Source organism: Chlorocebus sabaeus, chromosome 15 (genome assembly GCF_047675955.1).
Source record: "Chlorocebus sabaeus isolate Y175 chromosome 15, mChlSab1.0.hap1, whole genome shotgun sequence".
Lineage (NCBI taxonomy): Eukaryota > Metazoa > Chordata > Mammalia > Primates > Cercopithecidae > Chlorocebus > Chlorocebus sabaeus.
Window position 1 is genome coordinate 79907916 of NC_132918.1, and position 27643 is coordinate 79935558.

Sequence of the window (27643 nt, forward strand, 5' to 3'; positions counted from 1 at the left end):
ACTGACTTCTTCCTTCTTGAGGAGAGAAGAGGGAAGAGTAAAGAGGACTTTGTGTTGTATCTTGAATACTAGCTCAGTCACAGTACAATAGAGCACTGGGAAGAGCCTTGAAGTTCCCCATTCCAGCTCCTAGCTCCTGGATGACATTTCTAGACACACCCTGGGCCAGAAGGGAACCCACTGCCTTTAAGGGGAGGAGCCAGTCATGGCAAGATTCATCATTTGCTGACTAAAGAGCACTTTAACCCTGAATAACCAGCACTTATACCCAGGTAATATATACCCTAGGCTATGGGTAAGACTTAGATATGCTGGCTTCAGATCTGACTCAGCACATTCCTAGCTGTGTTGTCTATAGGGAAAGACTCCTTTTAATTGAGGAAGGCAGAGTATAAAGTAAAGGAGGCTTTGTCTTGTACCTTAGGTACCACTCAGCCACAGTGGGGTAGAGCATCAAGCTCTTGGTGTCCCCATTTCCAGGCCTTGATTCTTGGATGGCCTTTCTGGACCTGCCCTGGGCCACAGGGGAGCACACTTCCCTGAAGGGTAAGTGTCAGGCCTAGCAATATATACCACAAGCTGACTGAAGAGATTTGGGGCCTTAAGTGAACATCAGTGGTAGCCTGATAGTACTCCCTGTGGGCCTGTGGTAGTGGTAGCCACAGGGAGAGACTCCTTGGCTTGTGGAAAGGGCAGGGCAGAGTGGCCTTAGCCATGGCAGTATAAAGCACCAGGTAGATTTCTAAGGTTTTTGGCTCCCAGATAGCATCTCTTGTTGCAGGAGGGCCTGGGAGGACTCACTGTCCTGAAGGAAAGAACATAAGTCTTGGTGGCTTTGCCACCGGCTGACTGTAGAGCCCTAGGCACTTAGCAAACATAGGTGGTAGGTAGGTAGTGGTTACAGCAGGCCTTGAGCAAGAACTAGTACTGTGCTGGCTTCAGGTCTGGACTCTGTAGTCCCAGTGATGGTGGCCACAGTGGGGGCTTGTGTCACCCGAATCAGGACAGAGAGACAGGCATCATCTATGTGGAAAAGTAAGGAAAGAGAGTAAGAGTCTCTGCCTGGTAATGCAGATAATTCTTCTAGATCTTATGTACAACCACCAAGGTAGTATCTCTACAAGTCTGCAAGAAACACAGTGTTACTGGGCTTGGCATGCCCCCTAATGCAGTTTGGCTTAGCTCATAATACCTAAATCACTTCAAGTGCATGGAAAGCCTTTTGAAGAAAGATGGCTACAAACAAGCCCAGACTGTGAAGACTATGATAAATACCCAAATGTTCAATGCCTGGACACCGACAAACATCAATAACCATCAACATCATCCAGAAAACACCTCACCAAATAAACTAAGTAAGGCACCAGGAAAAAATCCTGGAGAAACAAAGATATGTGACCTTTCAGACAGAGAATTCAAAATAACTGTTTTGAAGAAACTCAAAGAAATTCAAGATAACACAGAGAAGAAATGAAGAATTCTACCAGATAAATTTAAAAAGAGTCAAGCAGAAATTCTGTAATGGAGAATGTATTTGACATACTGAGTAATGCATTAGAGTCTCTTAATAGCAGAATGGATAAAGCAGAATTAGTGAGCTTGAATACAGGCTATTTAAAAATACACACAGGAGACAAAAAGAAAAAATAATAAAAAACAATGAAGCATGACTACAGGATCTAGAAAATAGCCTCAAAAGAGCAAATCTAAGAGTTATTGGTCTTAAAGAGGAGGTAGAGGAAGAGATAAAAGTAGAAAGTTCATTTGGAGGGGTAAAAATAGAGAGCTTTCCAAACCTGGAGAAAGTACAAGAAGGTTATAGAACACCAAGCTGATTTAACCCAAAGAAGACTACCCTGAGGCATTTAATAATCAAACTTGCAGCTGGGTATGGTGGCTTGCGCCTGTAATCCCAACACTTTGGGATGCTGAGGTGACACGGTCAGGAGTTCAAGACCAGCCTGGCCAAGATGGTGAAATACCATCTCTACAAAAAATACAAAAATTAGCTGGGCATGGTGGTGGGTGCCTCTAATCCCAGCTACTTGGGAGGCTGAGGCAGAGAATTGTTTGAACCCAGGAGGCAGAGGTTGTAGTGAGCCAAGATCATGTCACTGCAGCCTGGGCAACAGAGTGAGACTCCACCTCGAAAAAAAATTTTTTTTTTCAAAGGTCAAGAATAAGGAAAGAATTGTAGAAGCAGCAAGAGAAAACAACAAGCAATGGGGCTCCAATACAGTAGACTTTTTCCAAGGCAGTAGACTTTTTAGTGGAAACTTATAGGCAAAGAGAGAGTGGCATAACATACTTAAAGTGCTGAAGAAAAAAAAAAAAAACTTCTACCCTTGAATAGTTTATCTTGTGAAAATATTCTTCAAACATGAAGGAGAAGTAAAGACTTTCACAGACAAAAGCTGAGGAATTTCATCAACACTAGACCTTTCTGACAATAAATGCTCAAGGGAGTACTTCAGTATGAAAGAAAAAGTTTTTAATGAACAACAACAAAAATCATTTGAATGTACAAAACAGAAAATCACAGACTATTACAACACTGTAACTGTGGTGTTATGAAAAGATAAAAAAATAATAACTACAATAACTTTTCAAGACATAGACAGTAAAATAAGATAGAGAAAGTAAAAGTTATAAACCAGGGAGATAAAGTTAAAGAGTGAGTTTCTATTAGTTTTGTTTTTGTTTCTTTTAGTTTCTTTTTGCTTTTAGTTTTATTATTGCTTGTTTGCTAGTTTGTTTACACAATCAGTGTTAAGGAGTCATCGGTTTAAAATATGTTATGAGATACTATTTGGAAAGCTTCATGGTAACCACAAATCTAAAAACAGAGTACATCACCAGAGAAAATTACCTTCTTTATATGGAAGGCAGGAAGAAAGGAAAGAAGATCACAAAACAACCAAAAACCAAATAACAAAATGACAGGAACCAGTCTTTAACTCATCAATAACATTTAATATAAATAGACTAAACTCTCTAATCAAAAGACATAGAGTGGGTGAATGGATGAGAAAATAGGACCCAATGATCTGTTGCCTAGAAGAAACATACTTCACCTATAAAAATACACATAACCTGAAAATAAAGGGATGGAAAATGATATTCCATGTAAATGGAAACCAAAAGAGAGTAGGAGTTGCTGTATTTATATCAGACAAAAGAGATTTCAAGACCACAACTATAAGAAGCACCCAGTGGCTCATGGCTGTAATCCCAGCACTTTGGGAGGCCAAGGTGGGCAGATCACCTGAGGTCAGGATTTCAAGACCAGCCTGGCCAACATGGCAAAACCCCATCTCTACTAAAAAATTAGCCAGGCATGGTGGTGGGTGCCTGTAATCCTAGCTACTCAGAAGGTTGAAGCAGGAGAATTGCTAGAACCTGTGAGGAAGAGGTTGCAGTGAGCCGAGATCACACCATTGCACTCTGGCCTGGGCAACAAGAGCAAAACTCCATCTCAAAAAAAATAAAATAAAACAATAAAATAAAAAGAAACAAAGAAGGTCATTGTAGAATGATAAAGGGGTCATTGATAAAGGATATAACAATTTTAAGTATATATGCATTCTTCAATTCTGGATCATCCAGATATATAAAGCAAATACTACTAGAGTTAAAGAGAGAGACTGTAATACAAAAAGGCTGGAGACTTCAACATAACACTTTCAGCACTGGACAGATCTTCCAGACAGAAAATTAACACAGAAACATTAGACTTAATCTGCCATGTAGAACAAATGGACCTAATAGATATTTACAAAACATTTCATCCAATGGCTTCAGAATAAACAATTTTTTCCTCAGCACATGAATAATTCTCAAGGATAGACAAAACAAGTTTCAAAACATTCAAAGTAATTGAAATAATGTCAAGTATCTTCTCTGATCACAATGGAATAAAACTAGAAGTCAATAGCAAGATGAATTTTGGAAACTAAAGAAACCCATGGAAATTAAACAATATGCTCCTAAATGACAAGTGGGTGAATGAAGAAAATAAGAAAGAAAGTGAAAAATATCTTGAAACACATCAGGGATACAGAGAAAGCAGTACTGAGAGGGCAGCTTATAGCAATAAGTACCTACATAAAAAAAGAAAATTTCAAATAAATACCCCAATAATGCATTTTAAAGAACTAGAAAAGCAAGAGCAAACCAAATCCAAAATTAGTAGAAAGTAAAAATGATTGAAATGAAGAAAACAAAAATAGATCAATGAAATGAAAACTTGGTTTTATGAAAAGATACCAAAAAATATAAACCTTTAGCCTAACTAACCAAGAAAAATAGAAGACCCACATAAATAAAATTAGAGATAAAAAGCAGACATTGCAACCAATACTGCAGAAAAACAAAAGATCATTACCGGCTACCATAAGCAACTATATGCCAATGAATTGGAAAATCTAGAAGAAATGGATAAATTTCTAGACACATACAACCTACCGAGATTAAATCATGAAGAAATTTAAAACCTAAACAGACTAATAACAATTAATGAGATTGAAATCATAATGAAAAGTCTCACAGGAAAGAAAAGCCTGGGATCTTCTGGCTTTACTGCTGAATTTTACCAAACATTTAAAGGCAGACTAATACCAATCCTACTAAAAATATTCTGAAAGAGAGAGAATGGAATACATCCAAACTCATTGTATAAGGCCAATATTATCCTGATAACAAAACCAGAGAAGGACAAATCATAAAACAGAAAACTACAGACCAATATCCCTGATAAATATTGATTCAAAAATCCTCAATAAAACACTAGCAAACTGAATTCAACAATACATTACAAATATTATTTGTCATGACCAAGTGGGATTCATCTCACAGATGCAAACATGGTTCAACATATGCAAATCAATCAGTGTGATACATTATACACATAGAATGAAGGATAAAAAAACCAGATGATTTCAGTTAATACTGAAAAAGCACTCGATAAAACTTAATATCCCTTCATAAAAAGAACCTTTCAGAAACTGGGGATAGGAGTAACATAGCTCAACATAATAAAATCCATGTATGACAGACCCACAACTAGTGTTATACTGAATGGGAAAAAACTGAGTCTTTTCTCTAAGATCTGGAACATGATAAAGATACCCAATGTCATCCCTGTTACTCAACATAGTACTGGAAGTCCTAATTAGAGCAATTAGACAAGAGAAGGATATAAAGGGCATCCAAAATGGACAGGAAAAAGTCAAATTATCCTTATTTGCAGATGATATAATCTTGTATTTATATAAACCTAAACCTCCACAGAAAAACTATTAAAAACTGATAAGCAAATTTAGCAAAGTTGCAGCATACAAAAGCAACATGCAAAAATAGTAGTATTTCTATATGCCAACAGTGAACAATGTGAAAAAGAAATTTAAAAAGTTAACCCATTTACAATAGCCATGCGTAAAATTAAATATCTATGAATTAACCAAATAAGTAAAAGATCTAATGTAAACTAAAACACTGCTGAAAGAAATTGAGGAGGACACCAAAAAATAGAAAAATATTCCATGTCTATGACTTTGAAGAATCAATATTGTTAAACTATCCATACTACCCAAAGCAATCTACAGATTCAGTGCAATCCCTATCAACATTTCAATGACATTCTTCACAGAAATAGAAAAAACAATTCTAAAATTTATATGGAACCACAAAAGACCCAGAATAGCCAAAGTCATCTTAAGCGAAAAGAACAAAACTGGAGGAATCACATTACCTGACTTCAAATTATACTACAGAACTATAGTAACCAAAACAGCATGGAACTTGCATAAAACAAAAAAATAGACCAATAGAATTGAATAGAAAACCCAGAAACAAATCCACACACCTGCAGTAAACTCATTTTTGACAAAAGTGCCAAGAAAAATAGAAGACCCAAATAAGGAAAAGACTGTCTTTTCAATAAATGGTTCTGGAAAAACTGGGTATGTATATGCAGAAGAATAAAACTAGAATAAAAATGGAAAGACTGCTTGCTCTTGTCATATAGAAAAATCAGATCAAAATTGATTAAAGACTTAAATCCAAGACCTCAAACTATGATACTACTTCAAGAAAGTTTTTGGTAAAATCTCTAGGACATTGATTTGGGCAAAGGTTTCTTGAGAAATACCTTACAAGCACAAACAACCATAACAAAAATGGATAAATGGGATCACATCAAGTTAAAAAGCTTCTGCACAGCATAGAATACAACCAACGAAGTGAAGAGACAACCCACAGGATGGGAACAAATATTTGCAAACTACCTATCTGACAAGGGATTAATAACCAGACTATATAAGTAGCTCAAACAACTCTATAGAAAATAGTCTAGTAATCCAATCAAAAATGGGCAAAAGATTTCAGCAGACATTTCTCAAAAGAAGATATGCAAAATGGCAAAGAGGCATATGAAAAATTATTCAATATCATTGATTATCAGATAAAAAACTACAATAAGATGGCCGGGCACAGTGACTCACGCCTGTAATCCCAGCACTTTGGGAGGACGAGGTGGGTGGATCACGAGGTCAGGAGATTGAGACCTTCCTGGCTAACATGGTGAAACCCCATCTCTACTAAAAATACAAAGAATTAGCCAGGCATGGTGGTGGACACCTGTAGTCCCAGCTATTTGGGAGGCTGAGGCAGGAGAATGGCGTGAACCCAGGAGGCAGAACTTGCAATGAGCTGAGATTACACCACTCCACTGCACTCCAGCCTGGGTGACAGAGAAAGACTCTGTCTCAAAAACAAAACAAAACAACAAAACAAAACAACCAACTACAATACGATATCATCTTATCCCAGTTAAAATGGTTTACATCCAAAAGACAGACAATAACAAATGCTGCCAAGCATGTGGATGTGGAGAAAAGGGAACCCTTGTACACTGTTGGTGGGAATGTAAATTAATACAATCACTGTGGAGAACAGATTGGAGGTTCCTCAACAAACTTAAAGTAGAGCTACTCTGTAATGCAGCAATTCCACTGAGTATAGATCCAAACAAAGGAAATCCATAGATGGAAGTGATATCTATACTCCTATGTTTGTCACAGCACTGTTTACAATAGCTAAGATTTAGTAGCAACCTAAGTGTCCATCAACAGATGAATGGTTAAAGAAAATGTGGTACATACACACAATGGAGTACTATTCAACTATAAAAAGGAATGAGATCCTGTCATTTGCAACAACATAGATAGAACTGGAGATCATTATGTTAAGTGAAATAAGCCAGCAACAGAAAGACAGACATTGTATGTTCTCACTTATTTGTGGGATCTAAAAATCAGAACATTTAAACTCACGAGTATAGAGTAAAAAGGATGGTTACCAGAGTTTGGGAAGCGTAGTGGAAAGCAGAGAGGGGGATGGCTAATAGGTACTAAGAAAATAAGAAGAATGAATAAGACCCACTATTTTATGGCACAGTAAGATAACAATAGTGAATAGTAACTTAATTGTACATTTTAAAATAACTTAAAAAGTGTAATTGGGCTGTTTATAACTCAAAGGATAAAGGCTTGAGGGGATGGATACCTCATTCCACATGATGTGCTTATTTCACATTACATGCCTGTATCAAAACATCTCATGTACCCCATAAATATATACACGTACTATATACCCACAAAAATTTAAAAAAGAAAGAAAAATAAAAATGTGCATTTATACTGTCTTTAAAACTTAAATTATTTTCCCCAAATCCCTGCCCTTACTAGATGTTTTCTTGTGACTCATTGGTCAATAACTGATTACATGGCCACCTTTGTCTATAAGGGAATTTAGACAAGCTGAGGGCAGGTTTAACAATATTGGCTTAGACAAGTCATGATTCGTTATCACTGGGTGCTGGGCACTTTGGTGCCAGCCATACTCTCATTCTCTCAAGTTGCAGTTCTATTAACTGGGAAGAAAAAGGGGATTGTATGTAAGGTAGGTGGAAAACAGTGCCAGACGTATTGCTCCTTAACCCTCTCCTCCCACCCCCAGCACATAAACAGCACATACTGTGTCCTATATATTCTTGAGACGGAGTCTGGCTCTGTCGCCCAGGCTGGAGTGCAGTGGCCGGATCTCAGCTCACTGCAAGCTCCGCCTTCCGGGTTCCCACCATTCTCCTGCCTCAGCCTCCAGAGTAGCTGGGACTACAGGCGCCCGCCACCTCGCCCGGCTAGCTTTTGTACTTTTTAGTAGAGACAGGGTTTCACCGTGTTAGCCAGGATGGTCTCGGCCTCCCAAAGTGCTGGGATTACAGGCTTGAGGCACCGCGCCCGGCTGATTTCACCTAGAGAAAATCCATTTTCTAATTGTTTACTGTTCTACTCAGTAAGTGAAACTTCTCTGTAACAAAAAAGCTCTTGCTCAGTTCTTAACCATAGTCAATTACTTCGCTTACATGAATTCATAGCATACCACTGGTTTTCTCCTTCAAACCACAACTCCTGTTTGGAACTGGTATTGAAGTTATTGAGTAAAATTATAAAGAGCATGTAGAACACTTATGAACCGAGTCTACCTTTGCTAAGAGAAGAGGAGATTGCCGGTCCTGGTTGGGATGTTTTACATTAAAGGCAGGCAGAAGGTCAGAAGGACTGGGGCTCTTTGGAACACAGTTGCCTTTTCTTTTTTGTGAAAGAACCAAATGTGTGACATTTCCATTAAAATGGAAAAGTGAGAACACAAGGAATGAGACTTCATTAGGCTATTAGAAGTTTTATACCTAAAATGTTGACACAGTACACTGTGTCTCTACATACTGCCATACCAACCCCTTTATTTTAATACCATCAATGTTTGAACCCCAGGAGTTTGATCCTGCGGGATATTTGATTCCAAACTTGCAAATACCAGCAAGGTTTATAGTTAATCAATTTTAATAATGACCCCCAATTGTTTACTTCTCATATCCATGTCCTATGCTGTGTGATTTGCTGCTCTTACCATTAAGAGGTGAAATCTCTTTCCTCACTATTTGAATCTGACTGTGCCTGGTGAGTGACATTGAACAAAACAATGCAGCAGAAGTGATGGTGTGCCGATTCCAAGTCTAAGCTTTAGTCTCTTGAGATTCTTGCAAACAACGATATGTGCAAATCCAGGATGGCCTGCTGGAGGGAGACAAGTGAAACATCACCCTCTTCACCCTGACCAACAGCCAGCCAATCATTAGACATGGGAGGGAGGACATCCTAGGCCAGCCACTGACCTGATGACTGCAGATACATGAGTGAGCTCTGCTCAGATCAGCTAAATGTGGGTCGCACCAAAAGAATGACTCAGCTGACCAACAGATTCATGAGTTAAATATGTCCCTTTTGTTTTAAATCACAAATGTTATAGGGTTTAAACTATCTTGTTATGAAGAATAGTTGAACTACTTGCTCTGAGTAGAAGTCAATGTAAGTCACATTTTCAATAAAAATACAGGTTTGTTGTTATATAACTTAAGGTAAATGTGCTGGCCTAAATTATCTTTCCACTCTACTCAAGAGAAATTATTGTATTTCAAGGTCATTCTGATCAAATCCTCAAAGCCAATAATGTCTCAAAAGTACTTGCAAATATTAATATATTTTTATTTGATTTTATTAGTCATATCAAAAATCACTAAATACTTATGAATATTGTAATTCTTGACCTATTTTCCTTTTAATTTAAAACTTCTTAGTTTTAAATATATTACATGTTCATTAAGAAAGAAAAATGCAAAACAAAGTGGGAAGAAGAAATTTTTGAAAGAAAGTCTGTAATCCCATCGAGTCACAAAGAATTGTTTGACATTTTAAGCTGACTTCGAGTTTCCCTAAATGGTTTTCCAAATACAGACAGGGTCCAACTGGCCTCCTGCAGATAGAAATATACTCTATATGCAAATGAGAAAACTTCTGAATTTAGTCTAAAATATAGATATCTATCGTGTGCGTGCACACACACACTCACAAGTTCACACAATTACCTCCTCACAGAGGTTCCTCATAGACCTTTTTTTTTTTTCTTTTGGGGGAGGAGGGGTGTTTGTAGCAATAAATCAGAATAGAAAGCAGCAGCAGTAAAACGTTTTAGCACCTCCTGCCTGTGATTTCAGTGCCAAATATAATTTTCTAAGTTTTTAATCAAAATTTTGAGGTTTTTGTCACAAGCTGACCCACAAGTCCTAGAATAAAATAATGTCAATAACAATGTTATTTTTTGAGTGCTTAGTATACACTAGGTCACCTGATGCAGTCTCTACATTTGGAATTCTGTTTTTCTCTAAATAACACTCTGAGATAGGTAATGTTATTACCGTTATCTTATAAAGGAAATGAAGCTTCAGAAGGCCGAGACACCTTTGAATGTTTCATTTTAGTAAATATTGGGGCAGGGACTTTACCCATTGCAACTAATTACCAGTCTCCTTCTGTTAGCCATTCTGCTACAGGCCTTCTGGGGGTCCCAAGATTCCAGAGGGGTGTCATTGTTGAACTTTGTGTGGTTCTATTTAACAAAGAATATAGGATTGATGCAGAATATATCTTATCAATCTTAGTAAGAAAATTCTTCTATTCATGTGCCTCATACATTAAACCTGTGTGATCATAACTATAAAGTTTTATATTCATATAAAACATCATGTTTTTATGCTTCCTTTGGATAACAGTAGGTAGATCTTATTTCTACAGCCTAAGATCCAAAATGCGTAGCAGAAATAATACTAGATATGAAGTTGCATGGACCTGGGTTTAATTTTTAATTCCTACCAGTTCAATGAGATTATGGGCATGTGTGTTTGTGAACTTTCATAGATATTAGTCCAACAATAGATGCAACTCTTAGAACCCTGAAGGTGATTCTCAGGTACAGTTTTGTCTCAACCAGAAATCACAAACCAGTTGACTTAAATTTGCAAAATTGCTTGGTTTCAGCGTTTAACTTTGACCCATTTGATGTTAAATAACAAAAAAGAAAGAATAAAAAGGAAGGTATATAAAAGGAAGGAAGGCAGGAAAGGAGAAAGGAGGGAGAGATCTTGAACATATGTGGAAGCTCTAGAGATTTCACTTAAACATCTGTGTGTCCAGGTTCTCTTGAAAAGCAGAATATCAAACAATACAAGCACACATTCCATTTGAAGAAAAAAAAAACAAAAAAAAAACAAAAAAAACAAAACAAGCCAGAGCAGTGGCCAGTTCCCTAGTTTGGGCATATGATCATTATTGTGTCACATTCTTCACTGGTTCCTTTTATCTCCCAGGCCCTAAGGCTAAGTAGTAAATGTCAGGCATTGCCAAATGTGTGCTAATGTGTGTATATGTATGTGTCTAATGCCTCTTCTGGTGTTCCAGGCCTCAGGGTTTGAGACATAAATCCTAGCTAAATCCAAAATGAGTAAGAAAAGTGTTATATTACTGTCTTATTGTAAGTACAGTACTCTCCTTTCCTTAGAATTATTATTTACCATTACTTAGAGAGGTAATTGATCTTTTTTTTTGCTGCTCCCCCTCAACCTGCTCAAATAAAAATTTATTTTAAGGACTGGCCCTTAGTTTTACAAAAGAAGTACACTATTGAAGAAGGAATTAGTGAAATCAACTATAACCTAATCGTAGTAGTTAAAGAAATTTTAAAATCTTCTTAAAGTTGCTACAAAGTGTGACCCCCCCTGCCCCCGCCCTTACTCTCAAGTTAAAAGTTAAAAGAGAGTATTAACAGCCTGTCTTCTCTGTGTGGACAGTGGACCTTATCTATACTCCCCAACTCCACATTCCTCAACATTTATTTCAGACCCAGTGAGTTCCTGCATGGCTGCAGGGACACAAGACTGATAAGTTTAGGTTGCAAGACATGTTTCTCTCAAGATGTAAGAAATGTCGTAATGCTGCCTTTGTTTCTTGCTTCTGTAACTTGTGTACCACCACCTCACGTAGTTCCTCCTTAAGATGTTTAAAAGTAGGGAAAGCCCTTAGTTCAGGGCTCAGACTTTCTGCATGTATATCTGGCTGAGTCAGTGATCACCTTAATTTAATAAACCTTTTTTGGTCTCTCCAGTCTTTTATTGTCCCGTAACATTTCTGCAGGTCTGTCCGGGATTGGAGATGGCCAATTTTCTGTCTCCTTTGCCTGTGGGCTAGAGCCCCAGGACACAGGAGACCTGGGGTCCTTGGTGCCACCAGGAGAGCTTCAGCCTGGAAGGAGAACGTCCCTCCTTCATTCCCGAGCCCTTCCCCAACAGCACAAATGGAACCAGTAGAAAGGGTTGGAGGACAGTCAGTCACCAGAGCAGTGTGCAGACATCTGAACCGCAGTAAGGTTTGGACCCTAAGGCAAGACCTATCCCGTAAGGATGGAAGGGGAGCCTGGTCACCTCCCAGGGCATGAGGACTAGTCTGACCTGAGGGGGTTGGGACAATGGGAGAGGCACACTGATTTGAATGAAACTCACTCTGACACCAGACGCGGGTGGGGCTCGCCAGTTGGTCAGAAAGTAAAACCATTTCAGGGACGGGAGAGATGTGTGAAAGTGAGTGAAAGAGATTGTCCTGGGAGAGACCAATGTGGGGTGGGATGTGGGGAGGTACAGATCTCTTAGTGTGTACTGTGTGCCCCAAGGCAAGTGTGGGAAAAATCAGACCTATGACACTGCATATGGTCCATGGGACCAGCTCCACAGCTGCCGTTAGCTGTGACAGGAATTAAGGCATGCTCCTGACTAAGCAGTGTCTGAACCTCCTGTAATAGGACCCGGTCTGGTCTGTCCAGGAGTGAAAGTGCATCTCAAAAGGTGGAATGGGAGGAAAAGCATCAAAGCCTACTCCACTGGAGTGGATGTTGGAAAATTTCAAGAAAGGTTTTAATGGAGATTATGGAGTTAACCCCTCAGAGATTGAGAACTCTCTGTGAAATAGATTGGCCTTCTTTTAACGTGGGGTGGCTGACCGAAAGGATGATAGACAGAGAGATAATTGGCTGTGTGTTTAGGGTAATAACCAGAGTCAAACAACAGCCTGGGTACCTGGACCTGTTCCCATACATTGACTCCTGGCTGAGTGTCATTCAAACTTGCCCCAGGTGGTTACAAGCCTCTTTTGAGACTTACTATGAGACCCTGGTAGCTCGTGCCAGATCTGAGGCAGCAAAAGAACTTAAAGGGATGGTGGAAAGAAAGGAAAAGCCGCAAGGAAAACAGAAAAAACCTATTCTGCAGCCTTCGCCCAAGGAGAGGGAGTTTCCACCTCTGTATGTCCCAATCTGTCCATCTCTAGCAAGGCCAAGGCAAGATGCTACACAAGTGGCCCCTGAGGAATCAAGCTCAGAGGAGAGTGAGCCTCAGGCATCACCCCACAGGGAAGAGTCAGAGCCCCCTACCTATAAAGACTGAAGAAGCACTTCAAGGTGTTGAGGCAGGCCATCTCAGATCCAGCCACATCTGAGCCTTGCAGATGTTTCTCCAGGAGACACAAAGACAAATTTATCATGATAAATAGGGTCAAGTACAAGGAGGGCAATGCTTTTTTGTTTACAAGCCTTTCTACACCACTAACCTCCTAAACTGGAAACAGCATACACCCTCCTATGTGGAGAAGCCCCAGGCCCTCATAGACTTGATGTGGTCCATCTTTGTGACTCTTAACCCTACCTGACCTGATTGTCAGCAACTACTTTTAACATTGTTCTATACAGAAGAAAGCAGGAGAGTTACTCAGGCAGCCTTACGGTGGTTAGAAAGCAATGCGCCTGAAGGCACAAATTATGTCAAGTGGTATGCACAGGAGAGGTTCCCAGAAGCAGATTCAAATTGGGATCCAAATCAGGCAGAATTGCAAAACCTGCAGAGGTATTGGGAGGCACTCCTTAGTGGAATAAAGGCTGGAGGGAAAAAGGCAATGAATATAGGAAAGGTTTCAGAGGTATGCCATTCACTGATGAGAGTCCCAGTGAATTTTATGAAAGACTCTGTGAAGCATTCCAGTTTTGTACACCATCTGATCTGGAGGCTGTAGGGAATCAATGCATGGTTAATGCGGCATTTGTGGGCCAGGCATTAGGTGACATTAGACGGAAGCTTCAGAAGTTGGAAGGTTTTGAGGGTATGAATATTACCCAGCTCATTCAAGTGCTACTAAGGTGTTTGTTAATCCAGAGGAGGCAACCAAGAAAGAGGCAAAGTGCAAAGCCAAGGAAAAGGCTGATTTATTGGCTGCTGCTCTGGTTGAGAGAGAGACTGGTTTTGTGAGAGGATATGGACATGGTCTTGGACGTGGTCGCAGAAGAGGACAAGCTAGGCCAGGGTTTGAAGGCTGGTCTAGGCTTGAGAGGGATCAATGTGTGAGATGCAAACAGAAAGGGCACTGGAAGGATGAATATCCAGAAAGAGAAAAGGAAGAAAGCAGCAGCCAGGGACCTGATGCCCAGCCAAGGCCTGCAGCCTCTAACCATTGTTCTAAAGCTGGATGCTGATCTGGTCAGCTTAGCAGGAGTTGAGGAATATGAGGACTGAGACAGACCGGGCTCCATTTCTCTAGACCTCCAGGAGCCCCTGGTCTCTATGAAAGTGGGAGGCCAACAGATGGACTTTATGGTAGATACAGGTGCTGAACACTCGGTGGTAACACCGGCCTGTTGGGCCACTATTTAAAAACTATGCTACTATCGTTGGGGCAACCAGAGTATCAGAGAAAAGGCCTTTCTGTGAATCCAGAAAGTGTGTCATTGAAGGACAAGAAGTTCAACATGAATTTTTATATTTGCAAAATTGTCCAGTGTCCTTGTTAGGAAGAGACTTGCTCCAGAAATTATAAGGACAAATCTTTACACCAGAAGGGGACATGACTCTAAACCTACGTCAAAGAAAAGCCATGATAATGACCCTTACTGTCCCAACAATTGAGGAATGGAGACTCTATGAGAGATGCAAAATTTGTAAAGATGCATTTTACCAGTGGGAAAATGAGGCAATGTATGAGGAATTATTTCTCAAGCTGCCAGGGGTCTGGGCGGAAGACAATCCCCTGGGGCTAGCCATAAATCAGGCACCTGTAGTGGTGGAGCTGCTGCGGGGCACTTACCCAGGGCAAATCCGTCAGTATCACATGCCAGTAGAAGCCACCCTTGGGATTATAAAGCATAGAGACTGGCTTCTTAAATTTGGAATAATAGAAAGATGTGCCTCTTCTTGGAACACTCCATTGCTACTGGTGTTAAAGCCCTCTGGAGATTACCAGCTGGTACAGGATTTGCAGGCAGTAAATAAGGTTGCAGCTATATTATATGCCATTGTGCCCAACCCATATACAATGCTTGGGCAAATTCCTGCTGATGCTGCTGGGTTTACATGCTTAGACATAAAGGATGCATTCTTCTGCATCCCACTAGCTCCTGAAAGCCAGGGCATCTTTGCCTTTGAGTGGGGCTCATCACAGTATACTTGGACCAGGGAAGCTCCTCCAAGGATTTAAAAACTCCCCAGCCATTTTTTGAGGAACCGCTAGCCTCAGACCTGAAGGCTTTTGTGCTACCAAGTGACTGCTGTGTCCTGTTGTAGTACATGGATGATTGGTTGTTGGCTGCACCCACAAAAGAAGAGTGATTTCAAGGCACAGAAAGCCTCCTTCATGCTCAGTGGGAGACTGGCTATAAGGTGTCTAAGGAAAAGGCACAAAGAGCAAGGTATCTTGGCTTTAACATCTTTCAAGGGCAGTGTGAGCTTGAACGTGAGCAAAAAGAGACTGTGTGTGGCAGTCTTTGACCTGACAAGTGTGGGAGTTTTTAGGGGCCGCTGGTTTCTATTGCATTTGGATTCCAAATTACTCACTCTTGGCAAAACCATTGTATGAGGCTACCAAAGTGGGGGAAAAGGAACCCCTCCAGTGGAGGAAAGAGCAGGACATGGCCTTCAAAGAAATCAGGAAGGCTTTGATCCAGACCCCGGCATTAGGACTGCCAGACATGACAAAGCCTTTTTACCCGTAAGTCCATGGAAGAAAAGGAATAGCTACAGGAGTCTTGGTACAAACACTAGGGTCATGGTATCAGCCTGTGGCATATTTGTCCAAGTGACTAGACTTGGTGGCTACGGGATGGCCACCCTGTTTCAAGGCATTGGCAGCCACTGCCCTGTTAGTGGAAGATGCTAACAAGCTCACGTTTAAACAAAGGTTAATAATTCGGGTGCCCCATACAGTTGTCACCCTGATGGAGCAGAGGGAGCATGGCTGGCTTTCCAACACTAGGATGTTAAGATATCAAGGGCTTTTGTGTGAAAACCTGTATATAACCTTGGAGACTCTGAATACTCTAAATCCAGGCACACTGCTGCCAATAGAATAGGTGGAGCATGGGAAGCCCCCATTGTGTGGCCCAGGGTATCACTATTGTGTGGAAACAGTAGATGAAGCCGAAAAGACTTGAAGAACCAGCCCTTAAAGGACCCAGATGTTGAATACTTTACTGATGGAAGCAGCTTCATATCTGAAGGAAGACCGGCTGGATATGCAGTGGTAACACTGAATTCAGTAGCCGGGAACTTTGGCCCAAAGAGCGGAGCTAATAGCCCGCAATAGAGCATTGCTCTTGGCCAAAGGAAAGTCAGTACACATCTATACTGACTCAAGGTATGCTTTTGCCACTCTGCATGCCCATGGAGCTATCTATAAGGAAAGAGGATTATTAACAACTGAAGGAAAGGAAGTCAAAAATAAAAAGAAAATAGAGCAGTTCTTAGAAGCCATATGGGCTCCAAAAGAAGTATATTTTTGATGCCATTGCAAAGGGCATCAAACAGGAAGAGGTAATGAGGCTAGAGGAAAGAGAAAGGTGGACAGAGAAGCCAAAAGAGCTGCAATGACTGATGTAACTAAGAAGGAAGAGGAAACCCTTAACATGCCCTTACTGGAGCTTCCCCTTACAGAACCCCCTAACTACTCCTCTAATGAAAAGGCTTGGTTTGAGCAGGAGAATGGAAGTTACCAGAAAGGAGGTTTAGTGGAAGTTCTCAGATGGGAGGCTCGCCATCCAAGAAGCAATAGCTCCCCAGTTCATAAAGCAATGTCATCAAGAAATGCATGTGGGAAAAACTGCATGAGAAACTTGCGTAAGACGGCAGTTCTAAGTGTTGTGCCTAACTGCCATCCCTCGAGCCGTTTGTGATCAATGTTTAACTTGTACCCAGAACAATCCACAGCAGGGGCCAACATGGCCCCCAGGGATTCAAGAAACTGGAGCTACACCCCGTGAAAACCTGCTTGTGGACTTTACCTAGCTGCCTCGAGCTGGAGACTACCGGTACATGCTCGGTACAGAGAACGCTCGGGAAGTAATCGGAATCTTATTAATGGACATTATTCCTAGATTTGGACTGCCTCTAACTTTAGGAGCAGACAATGGCCCAGCATTTGTGGCAAAAATGATACAACAGCTAACGCAGATGTAAAAAGTCAAATGGAAACTGCAAACAGTTTTTCGCCCGCAGAGTTCTGGAAAAGTTGAAAGAATGAACCGGACACTCAAAACAGCTGTTAAAGAAGTTTTGCCAAGAAACTCATCTAAGGTGGGATCAGGTGCTGACCACGGTCCTTCTCCGAGTTAGGTGCACCCCTATTAAATTAACTGGGTATTCACCCTATGAGATAATGTTCAGCCGACCACCCCCGATCGTAACTCAGATGAAAGGGGAATTAAAAGAAATTGGGGAATTAACCTTAAGAAGGCAAATGCAAGCCTTAGGTGAGGCTATGCAGGAAATACAAGGGTGGGTAAGAGAAAGAATACCCATTAGCCTCACAGATGCTTCCAACCTGGAGCATCTCACTTCCAACCTGAAGACTGTGTCTGGGTCAAATGTTGGAACCCAACCACTTTAGGGCCTTTATGGGATGGTCCCCATATTGTGATTTTGTCTACCCCCACTGCTGTTAAAGTTTCAGATATCATACCTTAGGTTCATCATAGCTGGCTGAAACCAGCAGCAGCTACCACCCAGGACAAGCAGACCAGTCAACAAAACCCAGACCACCCGACACGGCTGATCCTGCAGTGAAACCAAGCCACTGCTGACAAGGACAACTGCCCTGCTCTGACCACTCTGGAGGCTGGTCAGTCCATGCATGGCTGAAGCTTGAGGAAACATCGAGCCCTGCTCTGGTCACACAACTGGAAGCTGACTTGTCTGTGCACAGCCAAAGCCTGAGGAAGTCAATGATAGATAAGTAAATGTGGATTAAATTTACAAACATAGTTTTATTCTTACTTGTACTGATTATTTTGCTGTCATGTTATCTTTGCAAATGCTGCCAAGCTTGTCATCCAGAAGGGTGCCCATGCATAGTGTAAGTTTAATCATACTAGTAATACTGAAGCCACTGACACTTTCACCTATGGTCATAAAAGGGGACCAGGATGCCTGTCATCACTGTATGATGGAAGCCTGGTCTGGAAAAGGTGTGACTAAAACTCTGTTATACCAGACCTACTATGAGTGTACAGGGACTCATACAGGAACTTATGTCTATAACCAGACGAGTTACTTGGTCTGTGATCCTGGAAACGGGAAGCCCCAAGTATGTTATAACCCAGAGTTCTTGCCCTATGACTTCTGGTTTGAAGTCCAAATTGGCGAACCCCTAATGCCATCATATACAAACCCCACAGAAACCGGGGGGTTTGTTCATTGTAAACAAAATGAACATATTCCCTTACTCACATAAAGGACCTGTCTCCATATATTTTGATGCCTGCCAAGCTGTACATCTCAGTAAACTAAATAATATTGGGACCATCTGTAAAAATCTAGGACAAGAAACAGTCAGCATCAGAGCCACCAAGGACAGACATACCACCACCCGAACAATGGCTCTGCAAAAGTACCAACCGGTATCCCAAGATGAGTATGTACCCACTCAAGAAGAAATAGCTATCTCTGGTGCTCTTTACTAATTTGCATTTGTGTTGAGCACCAAAAGTGGGGAGTGAAGGAGGAATTAATGAAATCAGCTATAACCTAATAGTAGTAGTAATAGAAATGTTAAAATCCTCTTAAAGTTGCTGCAAAGTGTGACCCCTCACTTACACTCAAGTTAAAAGAGAGTATTAACAGGCTGTCTTCTCTCTGTGGACAGTGGACCTTATCTATACTCCCCAACTCCACATTCCTCAATGTTTATTACAGGCCCAGCGAGTTCCTGCACAGCTGCAAGTCACAAGACTGATTTTTAGGTTGCAAGACGTGTTTCTCTCAAGATGTAAGAAATGTTGTAAAGCTGCCTTTGTTTCCTCACGTGGTTCCCACCTTAAGATGTTAAGATGTTTAAAAGTAGGAAAAGCACTTTGTTTGGGGCTCAGACTTTCTGGATGTATGTCCGGCTGTCAGTGATCAGCTTAATTTAATAAACTCTCCTGAACGTTTTTTGGTCTCTCCGGTCTTTGATTGTCCCACAACACTATATTCTAATAAAAATCCTCATTTAAATTATAATTTTATAGTTGGGTGTGGTGGCATGTGCCTGCAGTCTCAGCTATTTGGGAGGCTGAGGCAAGAGGATCCCTTGAGCTCAGGATTTCAAGTCCAGTCTGCACAATATATTGTGAGCCAATCTAAAAAAAATTGTTATACTTTTCTCTAATTTGATTCAATCGATATTACAAACCCACACTTTTTAGGGCACAAGGAATACTATATTTTAGTTGAACCCATTGAGCTGAGTTAGATGCAATGGGTCAAATAAGTTAATGTTCATGCCTTCAAAATTAAAATTCTTTCTACTTCCCTCCTCCAAAATGTGGTATTGGGGCCTATAGATGAGGTGGGTGAAATTAAAGTATCTTCACTTTTTATTCTAGGTGTTCTGATCTCATCAGTGGTGTTTCTGATGTTTCCAGTCTTCTAGGTATTGGTCCCCATTATATGCTCACACAGCTTAAGTTTCCAGACAGTGGTATGCTACGGCCAACTTGTACCAGCCTATGAAAGCCAATTGTGTACATCTTGTCCCAACTCTATCTTTGTTATTTTGGCTTGTCACTTGGTAGCTTTAAAGGGCCATGCTTGGAGTATTCATAACCTGGAAATTGGCAAATGCTACAAATATGAGCTGTTTCTCTTGAAGAGTTGATTGTTAAATATTTACAAACATACCAGTCCCTCCAGATAAAGTGGAATTCATGTTGTGTATTGTCCTCTTCCATTTCGACTGTGGGCTTGATTAGATAACTTGCTTTGACCAGTATGACATTAGCAAGTATGTCAGCAGATTTTTGTTAAGCCTTTCACAATGGTGATAGTTCTCTTCTACCATGCTATGAGGAAGCCAAAGTCACATGAAGAAGCCATATGGAAGAGAACTGAGAAACATAGTTGAGAGCTAGAATGAGGCCTCAGACATATGACCTAAATTTAGCAATCCCAGCTAGCGGCTGTCTATTTAAGCCACCTCAGCAGAGGTCCCAAGCACTGTGGAATAGAGAGGAGATGCCCCATTTTACCCTTCCTGAATTCCTAACACACAACATTGTGAGAAAATAAGCTGGTAAGTTTTGGTGTGGTTTCTTACACAGAAATAAAACACTTGAATGAACATGTTTTTCCAGTTTTTCAGCTTTCTCAAAGTCTCATGGCTCTCCATAGCTGACTCAATTTTGCCTCATATTTTGTTCATATTACATATGTGTCTGAGAATCCTCCATCATTTCCATTTGGTAAATGTCTCAGGCAGTTGTGCCATTTCTCTTCCTCTGGATTACCAGCACTCAATTCTTTGGTCAGCCCATGCTCAACAGAACCAAAACACCTCAGAGAAACTAGCCTCTGGTCTTCTTCTAAGAGCAGACCACTCTTACTTGCAGGTATCTTTGATTGCTATACCCAGGTTGATGTGAGGACAGACTATAAGGCAATATCTTTCTAGCATCCTCAGAGTGATTTGGGTATAAAATTTCCTGCCTAAGATAACTCCCTTAACTTTAAGATATCATTTAATTTCTGGGCTAAGGTTTAAAAATAACCATTTAATGACAACATGTTTGAGAAAAGTCTAAGAAACCTATTCCTTTTCAAAAGAAAATGATTTTATCACAGTATAGTCACATACTTTTAAAAAGCTAATTGAGGTTGATAATCTAAATCACTATGCCAGTTATACTGAGAAGTGAAGTCTACAGTAACTTGCATTTGACATGGAGTTGATCTTCTGCTGACTTGATGAATAACTTAGCAGCCAAACAGGTGGCTCTGTTACCTTACTTTGACGCTAAGAATGCAATTTTAATCAGTTTTTAATTAGTTCCATGGATAAAATCAGTTTGGATATGAGTTTGACAGTGCTATTTTAAATCTAACATTATGCATTAGAAATATTGGACATGATTTCTATAATGTGAAGATTTTAATGTAATCTTACTTTTCCCATTCTTTGGGTTCATGATTTTAAAGTATACTAAAAAAAACTTGGAGAATCTTAGAAATATTAAACACTGTTTTTTTTTGTTGTTGTTGTTCTTACTATTTTAGCCTTGTTGATGGGAGGCTAATGATACCTCACTGTAGTTTTAATTTGCTTTATCTTGATGAGTAATAAAGTTCAGCACATTTTCACACACTTACTGACCATTTGGATATCCTCCTTTGTAAAGTTTCTATTCAAACCTTTTGTTTATATTTTTTATATTTAATTACCTATTTGGACTGACTTATAACATTTTTTATATATTTTAGGTAAGATCCCTTTGTCAGATAGATATACTGCAATTATGTTATCTATGTGGCTTATATTTTTCCTCTCTTAATGGTATCTATTGAAAATTGAACTATATTAATTTTAACAAAATCCAGTGTATCAGTTTTTACGATTTGCACATCTTTTTTCTGTTTCAAAAATCTTTGCTTATTCCAAAGACATAACGATATTCTCCTATGCTTTCTCCTAAAATTATTTATCTTTCACATTAAATTTACAACCCATCTGTAATAGCCTTTTTTTTTTTTTTTTTTTTTTTTTAGTGGTTTGAAGTCGGGAATGAAGATTTATTTTTTTATTCAACAAGGATATTCAGCTCATCCAGTACCATATTGGAAAGGCCACACTTACGCCACTGCTCTGCAGTATTCCCTTTGTCATAAGTCAATTGACAGAGGGCCATGTGTGTTTCTCTGCACTCTATTCTGTTTCAGAGTCCTTTTGTATCTCCTTATGCCAATATCACTGTCATAATTGCTATAACTATATAATGAGCCTTGATATCTTGTAGTGTGCTTAATTATTTTTGACATATATATATATATTTTCAAATTGACATATAACTATACATATTGAAGGAGTACAGTGTAATATTTTGATACATGTATTCATTGCCTAATATCAAATCAGCTAAGGAGAGGAGGAGGAAGAGGGAGGGGGAAGAGGGAGGGGGAAGAGGAAGAGGGAGGGGGAAGAGGGAGGGGGAAGAGGAAGGGGGAAGAGGAAGAGGGAGGGGGAAGAGGGAGGGGGAAGAGGATAGTCAATGGGTATAAAGTTACAATTAGGAGAAATAAGTTCTAGTGTTCTTTTAGAACTGCTCCTGCTGGTCTATGGATTGCATTTTGGGTTGCGAAAGTCTTCTTTTTTTGAATTTACAGATTATATTTATTTATTTATATTATTTATTATTTTTATTTCCATAGGTTTTTGGGGAAAGGATGGTATTTGGTTACATGAGTAAGTTCTTTAGTGGTGATTTGTGAGATTTTAGTGCACCCATCACCCAAGGAGTATACACTGAACCCAATTTGACTAAAAGGCTTCTTAAAATGGCATAAGGACCCATTAGGGAGGTCTTAATTCAGTGTGACTTGTATCTTTATGAGGAGATTAAGATACAGATACAGCGAGGAAAGACCATGTAAAGACACAGAGAGAAGATAAACATCTACAAGCTTCAGATACTTCAGAAGAAATCAGCCCTGCAGACACCCTTGATCTCCAGAACTGTAATACATTTCTGTTGTTAAAGCTGACCAGTCTGTGGTACTTGTTACAGCTCTAACAAGGTAATACATTACAACTATTGTTACTTTCTTATTCAATAATTTCAAAAATGCATTTTTCAATAGGTACTTGAGTCTCACTGTGTCACATTGGGAATATATATACATATTCCCTATGTATGTGTGTATATATATATTTTTAGTCTTTTAATATGTTGGCTTTGTATTTTGGTCACTGTAGCTTTGGATTATTTTATCATTTTATTTTATTAATTCACCTTTATTCAGAGTGTCAATCTTAAGTTTTCAATGAGATTTTAATATATCTATTGATAAAAGAAGAAATGGGTATAATTAGGGTGAACGAAAAGCAGTCGTTTGGACAAAAGACGTAGACAAAAGACATGAGTATCCAAGGTCATGAATACTGTAATAGCAGAGAACAGAAGCAGTCTCTCAGGTGACACTGAGCAGGAACCAAACAACAAACTCAAACTTTGATGTTCATATGTGTCACTTGGGGATTTTGTTTACATGTAGATTCCGAATCAGTGGCTCTGGAGTGGTGCCTGTGAATCCAGGTGACATGGCTGCTGGTGATCTATGGATTGCATTTTGAGTTCCAGAGGGCAAGATTATCTGTTTCTTCACACTTTTATCTACTTTCTAGCATTCTCTGCTGCAGACCTGTTTCTGCCACCTGGCTCACACTCACAAATTCACTTATTTACATCTCACTGATGTAATTGCAGCTGCTCTACATTTTGACCTCATCTTATTTGCTTAAGTTATACTTGAAAGACTTTCATCTTTCCTGACCCAAGTGAAACTATTTTGTCAACCTGAGTGGGTTTAATAGCATTTCCTGGTGCTTTCTCCAGCACCATTCTATGTTGCTAGTCCTCTTCAATGAAACCAGAAATCATTTTCTGTTTATTTCCAATATAATTGGGCTGCACTTAATGAAAACTTGACATATAATTCTACAATTTTAAAAAAGGTTACTTTAAAAGAGGTGGATATATGTATATTATGATGAATTTAGAGGAAAATGTGAAAGTGTTGAAAAATGAATAATGTTTGCTATTCTAGCAGAAATACTAGAATATATAATTCTATTAAAGAATTACCTTAACAGTGAGCATCCTATCTTTCTTGTTGTAATTATTACATAAGAAGATATTCCTAACATTTCAATTGTCATTAAAATTTGCTTACAAATTTATTGAGTTAATATGCTATTAAGCAAACAAATACAGGTTCTTATTGATATGCATCAACTCTTTTGACATTTGTGTTATCTCAATAATGAATAAAAATGGAAATGAATGACATTTTAACTCACTAGTTAAACTGATATTTTAACTCATATATGTATATTTATATATATTTAAATCATATCTATATATATAACTCATATGATTTTAATTATAATAACCATATTTTGAAGTATTAACCCCAATATCATCATCTTGGGGGAGGCTTTGAGAGGTAATTAGGTTTAGATAAAATCATGATGTTGGGGCCCCCTTGATGGGATTAGTTTTCTTATAAGAAGAAAAATTCTCTCTCTCTCTCTCCCTTCTTCCCTCTCTCTGCCATGTGACAATACAGTGAGAAGGCAGCAGTTTTCAAGTGAAGAGGAGGACCCTTATCAAGAACCAAATCTGGTGCCACCTCAATGTTGAAATTCCAGTGTCCCAATCTGTGAGAAATAAATACCTTTTGTTTAAGTTGTGGAGTCTATGACATTTTGTTGTAGCAGTTTTAGCTAACACAGAAATTGGTACCACGAGCAGGGTGCTTATTTAACAAATACCTAAAAATGTGGAAGCAGCTTTGGAACTAGGTAATGGGTAGAATTTGGAATAGTTTTGGGGTGCATTATAGAAACGTTCACAATAAGGACAATTATGATAAGAGCTCAGAAAAGAGAGGAGTTGTAGAGAAAGTTTACATCTTATATATAAGTAGTCACAGGAAGAATGATGATAGAAATGTGGACAATAAAGCCCATTCTAGTGATATCTTATACAGGTGTGAGGAACATGCTATTAGACAATGAAGAAAAGGCAACCCTTTTCATAAAATGGCAAGGAACTTGGCTGAATTGTATTCATGTTCTAAAGTTTTGAGAGAGATAGAACTTGCAAGCAATGCAATTGGATATTTAGCTGAGGACATTTCTAACCAAAGTATTGAAGGAGTGACTTGATTCCTCATGATTGTTTATAATCAAATGTGAGAAGTGAAAAATAAATTGAACAAGGAATTGTCAAAAAGTATTTGTAAAATTCTGAGCGTGTCCACATCATAAAAGTTGAGAAAGCATGTTTGGAAGATAACTTCAAGTGTGTGACTGACCAACTCTTTGATAAGAAAATTTGTGTGGGTATGAACTATAAACCTAAGCAGCCATCTCAACAGAAACCAGAAAGGGACACTTCGCAAGAATTGGACCATGCCTGCACAGTGATAATGAACCCGCAGCCTCCATAACTGTGAGAAATAACTTTCTGTTATTTAAGCCACCCAGTGTATGGAATTACGTTATGGTAGCCTGAGCTGACTAAAATAATCTGTATGCCTTTTTTGTTATTGGTAGCCAATTCTGACTTTTCTAATGGGAAAGAAAAAATGCTGCCATGGCTTTTCTTAGGACTATGCATAAATTTCTAATCAGGTTCTTTGCTTGAATTAAAGAATTTCCAAACAAATTACAAGACTTTCAATTCTATCAGTGAGGACATTTTGGCTTTTTCACCCTTCATAATATTTACTATACAAAGTTTTGCATTTATGTGGTTACTCTAGGGACCATGAGATAGTTAGGCCTTGAGAATCTCATAAATTTACAGTAATGGTAGGGGATTTTCAGTAATTCTTCTTTCCCTATTTTCAAAAAGAATTCTGTTCCCTCGATATGAGGATTAAGGTTGCTTTTTCCAGCCTTCTTCTGAAATATACACATTGAACTCAGCATAATATTTGCTTCTAACTGGCATCATTTAATGTTGTGTGCCACAGGCCCCTCCTATTCTTACTGTATATTAATTTTAGTTATACAGAAGGGGGCTCTGTGAATCTTGACTTCCTGCCAGTACAATCAAATGTGAGCCATGGTAATGGAAAGTAAATGTTACCTTCAGAATTCTGGTAAGGAAGGTATTACAACTTATTTAAAAAGTAAGTTATGTTTTAGTTTAAGGATGACAAACGTCTTTAGTGGTTACAGGGTCTGAAATGAGCACCCAGTTAGTATTCTGCTCTTTGCTGGTCCATGCACAATGCAATTTCAAAATTTCATTTTTTAACAGCTCCATTGTTATTGATTAAATCATGCCTCTACCCTTCATATGTTGAAGTCCTAACCCTCAATGTGACTGTATTTGAATTTAGGGCCTTTAATGAGGCAATTAAGGTTACAGTAGGCCATAAGGTAGGGTCTAGCCTGATAGTACTGGTGTCCTTCAAGAAGAGAAATAGATACCAGTGATCTCTCTCCTTTTGCGCATGCACAGAGGAAAAGCCAAATGAGAAAACAGAGAAGGTGGCTGTCTCTAGGCAAGAAAGAGAGGCTTCACCAAAACCCAACTGGACAGCATTCTCATTCTGATCTTGGACATCTAGCATCTAAAACTGTGAGAAATGCATTTCTGTTGTGTAAACCTCCCGGTCTGTTTTGTTATGACAGCCCTAACAGATGAATATGCCTATTTTCCACATTTTATTAATTTTAGAATGACTCTTCTTTCTTTTGAAAGCAACTGTTGTGGAAAGTTGAGTGTAGAAGCAAGTGGAGATGGAAAGAAAATGACTGAGAAAATAAAATTGTTCTTCAACTCTGGCTTGTATTTACTACACAATAAGCTAGAGTATTTACTATACAACAAGATACCTACAGACTCTGCTGTGGTTGCACAAAAGTCAGATTGTAAGGTTTTCTCTTGGGCTGAAATGTTTCTTATCCTTCTGCCCTACCATCTGTAGGGAGCTAACTATAATTTATAGTCAGAATGTATGCGGTATAGTCAGCTTATATACATTATACATATATGAATGTTCATATTGTTTATTAACATATTTAACTATTTTCACATTGGAATAATTTTTGACATATTTGCTAATGTATCTCTCCACTCCAAGACACACACAGATGCAACAGACACAGACCACAAACACATTCACATATACTTAAAATCCTTTTAGTACCAGAATTTTGTTCTTTCTTTCCTTCCTTTCTTTCCCTCCCTTCCCTCTGTCCTTCTTTCCTTCTTTCCACCTTGCCTTTCCCTTCTTTTCTTTCTTTCCTTTCTTGAGACAGAGTTTCACTCTTGTTGCCCAGGCTCGCGTACAATGGTGCGATCTTGGCTCATCGCAACCTCCACTTCCGGGGTTCAAGTGATTCTCCTGCCTCAGTCTCTCCAGTAGCTGGGATTACAGGCATGCACCACCACACCTGGTTAATTTTGTATTTTTAGTAGACATGGGGTTTCTCCATGTTGGTCAGGCTGGTCTCGAACTTCCAACCTCAGGTGATCCACCCGCCTCGACCTCCTAAAGTGCTGGGATTACAGGAGTGAGCCACTGTGCCTGGCCCGAGGAGCTTTCTAATACATAGTTGAATAACAAAATGAATAAATAAATAAATCATACTCCAATTAAATCTGCTGGAGAGATTTCAAA